The sequence below is a fragment of the Octopus bimaculoides genome, chromosome 8, assembly GCF_001194135.2.
Source record: "Octopus bimaculoides isolate UCB-OBI-ISO-001 chromosome 8, ASM119413v2, whole genome shotgun sequence".
In the NCBI taxonomy this organism is placed as follows: domain Eukaryota; kingdom Metazoa; phylum Mollusca; class Cephalopoda; order Octopoda; family Octopodidae; genus Octopus; species Octopus bimaculoides.
The window spans coordinates 40,007,574-40,011,674 of record NC_068988.1 but is presented as its reverse complement, the minus strand read 5'-3'; the positions used below and the strand labels follow the sequence as shown (position 1 = coordinate 40,011,674).

Genomic DNA, 4,101 nt, shown 5'->3' with positions numbered 1-4,101 from the left:
TATTAAATTTATAATTATATGACCAGAGCATAATATCTTCAGAGGATGATAACACAACATGTAATCGTTATATATATATATATATATATATATATATGTGTGTGTGTGTGTGTGTGTGTGCGTGTGTGTGTATGTATAGATGACTGTGTAATTTTCTTTTCCAAAGCAGGAAATACACTATCTCACTATGTCACATAATGGAGCATTGAAATACTTAAATTTGTAATTAATAATATCCGATTTATTTCCATCGCACGCACCATATTGATCGATAGGATTGTTGTCTGAAAGTAGTAAGTAGGAGAGTCATTAGTTAACACAGCTGATGTCTGTCAACATTCGGAAAGAAATATATTGTACAGCAGTGGAAGTTAGTTGATCAATAAATGATAATTGTAGAGAATATTATGTTCCGTTGGACGACGTATACATTACTAGCTTTAGGCAAGATACTTGAAAATGTTTGCACTTTATTTAAAAGAAAACGATATGGAGAAAATGAGACAACATTGACATCTAATAGTAATAAACGGTCCTATTGGAAATATATAGCTGCCAAGCAATTTATTTAATTAAGCTACAAAAAGCAATTTTGAAATATTTAGAGCAGGAAACACATTCACCCTGTGTCGGAGTATTGTTGACCTTATTGTCTAAAATCATGTGTTGAATGTGATGGATTAAATTATCATTTGCTACTAACATCTCCAGGCAGATTTGAAATGATTTTTACTGAATTGTTTGTTTTGTTTTTGTTTTTTGTTTAATCAATCTCATTATTTTACTCTACTGCGTTCCGAAACAGAGCATCTATGTGGTCAATTGATTTGCTAGAAACTGCAACGAAGCCTCCATGAATAAAATATTCAATCTTAAAAAGGAAAGAACCATTGAAAAAATTACTTCTAAAACCAATAATCATGGAAAGAGAAATTCTGTAGGATGTTCATGTTCTGACTGCTTCATTCATACTTTTGTTCTATCAGAATTGCCCTGTACTATATCAACAGCAACAGCAACGACAACAACAACAAAAGCAACAACGTACTTCTTTTCAGTAAGCTTATTTGTTTCTTTTGAAAAGCTAAACCGAGATCTTCTGATGTCTTCTTTGGTTGCCAGTATGTCTACTAGGCGATTTAATGATATATTTCTGTCAATAACTGCTCTTACATTTGCAGCATCTGATTACCAAATACATATGTACAAAGTATAATCTATTCCCACATTTATCATATGCTTAATACTTAAAGAGACAGTAGATAATAACATAGCGGTGATTTACGACAATAAATGAAACATATAGCTTGAAATAATTGAATCTTAAAAAGTCAGTATAAAGTCGGTTGAATCATCTCCAAGAATATATGTATTTACTTTACGCTGAGGGATTGAAAGGTAACATAAATGTGACTTGTTAATTTGTAAAAACTTAGGGAAACAAAACTAAATATTCCAGTATTTTTAGTTCGGCACTCCCCTATTCGGTACCTTTCACCGATTACAGAGAAAAGGAACTAAATATTGAAATACTTTTAGTATGATGCCCCTTTGTTCATTTCCTTTTCACCGATTTCAAACTAAGAGAAATGTTAAATATATATTTTAAAGCACACTAAGTTTTCATCCGAGAGTTAAGTCTTGTATGAGTGAATTATAAATCCTTACTCTGAGATTGTTATTGCCACAAGCCCTCAAAACAGTATCTATGTATATAAGTGGCTATAATCACTGAGAAATAAAAGTGGAATATTATCACTCGCTGCAGAAACCTTATCTCCTCTGTAATTCCCAGTAAAAAGTCCAGCATTGAAAATATTTGTAAGGATTTTCATTCATCTATTCATTGAAGTAACAGTCATTTGTTTTCCTTAGTGATTTAAATAGAGATGACAAGTGTTGCGTCGGGGCACAAAGAATGAATTTTATAACCCTCATAACGAAAACAAAGTTTGAATTTCAACTGATAAAAGGCAACCATGATAATCTGTTTCAAATGTCAAGTTGGCTTGTCAGTTCCGATTGATTCTGAAAATTGATCACAGACCGATAAAAAAAAATCATGCAACAAATCATTAAAGAAACATTTGTATAAAGCTTGTCGATATCATCACCTTTAAGAATGTGCACACATCCATAGCAATTTTAAAGTAGTTGCCTGTGCACATTATGTATGTGTGAGTGACAAAGAACAAGAAAGAGAGAGGGAAATTTAGTGGGGAAAAGAGAGAGAGAGAAAATTTATTTGAAGCTTATATGAAACGGTTATGAATAATGAATAAACGCTTTGTACGCTATTAAAAGCTGCGCGTGTATTTCGTTGTCAGTTAATCTAAATTTCCATATTCTATTACACGCTTTTGTATATGGTAAAACATGAAAAGCTTTGCAAGGAGAAGCAATATTTGCTAATTGCAATCATTTCCACTTCACTTTATCTGCTCTAAACTGTCAATAGCTTATACTAAACGCCTTGCTTAATTCATTTTTCTGTTATTTGTTGCCAATTTATTTTTATTTTGCTAAGGATTACTGACGCTCACATTGTAGTTTTGTTAATATGTTTCGCCATAAATTTGTCGTTGATTTTTAATGTTGCTCATGATTAATTTAAATGGGAACAGATTCTGAAGATATACCACAAAATTTAATTTCTAATTTTCCTATGCAGATCAACAACTGAAACAAGAACAGTGAAAAAGAAACGGTAGCTTCTGAAGAAACAAGCAATTTGAAGACAATTTTCATCCTCGTTTTATGTCTTTCCATTGCAATAAGTGCAATAATACTGCTTAGGCAAAATATCCACTTATTTGCCTGGTAATCGTAAATTGAGCTAAACATGTATACTTCCATACAAACACGCCATCCATATACATAATACAAACATCCTATACATTTACAGTCGGATAGTGCATATATATCATGCATTTAAATAGTGCCACGAATTTAATCCATACCTACAAACACACGTTACACTTGTGCCAATCCTAAAGTTGTACCAGATTACTAAGAAGGGTATGGTTGAAATACTAAATTGTAGCTTATAGTATACATTTTGATAGTTAATATCCCGCAAATACAGTTAATCGTACTTTTGCAAATAAAAGAAATATTCATGTTGCTCCAGCATGGCCGCAGTCTAATGACTGAATCAAGTAAAAGGTAAAAGAGTAAAATATATTTGTAAAAATATGACAATAGAAGTGAAGTGACTGCAAACACAACCATCAAATTGACGACATAATTTAACATTAAGAGCTGGTTATTAGTCACCAGTAGATTAGTGATTTAATACTTTCACAATTAATGTTTCACGAAATACAATTTCGTGTGTATAACATTCTCTTGTAGCGTGTTTCATGTAACATATTTTTTATTTGTAGTTTAGTAATATAGAAATTTTATTTCATATACTCTATATGTAGAATACTTTCTTCATTATACGTTCGAATACACTTTTAAACAAACTGAAAGATACTTTTATTGTTTACATTGCTATATAGGTTCGAAACAAATAAAACATTTATCGTATGATATAGCAATGTAAAATTCTGGAAAAATTACTATAAATTTAATGATTTGCAGTCAATATAATGTCAATATAATATCAATATATATCAGTGTTTCTGTTTCGAGTTTCAGGTCGTTTCAGCTTGACTTACATTATTGTAAATCTCAATCAGTTATGATTATGAATTGTGTCAGATTTAAGATTACGCTAGGAGAAACAAATAAATATAATTCATAGACATAGAAGAATGAACGTTGAGGAAGTACTGGTTTTACTAACATTCATATCCACAGAGAACTACACAAACGTACACAACCATGCATAGAGATATAGATCGATGTGTGTGGCTGGGGGTTATATAGATATAAGTATATGTAGAAATCAGCATCTAAGTAATATTTAACCGCTTGAAGCTTAATGTGTTTCACAATAATACATTATCGATTGTTTTGTTAAGCTGCAAATAAACGTAATAAAGGAATATTGATTATTCAATGTTGATATTCAATATGATAAGTTATAATAATGCACTTATATTACTATATGTATATATATATATATATATATATATATATATATATATATAT

General features: G+C 30.6%; 1 protein-coding gene across 3 annotated transcripts in view; it reads right to left on the bottom strand.

Annotated features, from left to right (window-relative positions):
* Positions 1-4,101, bottom strand: part of LOC106883669 (uncharacterized) — a 312,099-nt gene that overhangs the window by 184,166 nt on the left and 123,832 nt on the right. The gene's annotated exons all lie outside the window — the stretch shown is intronic.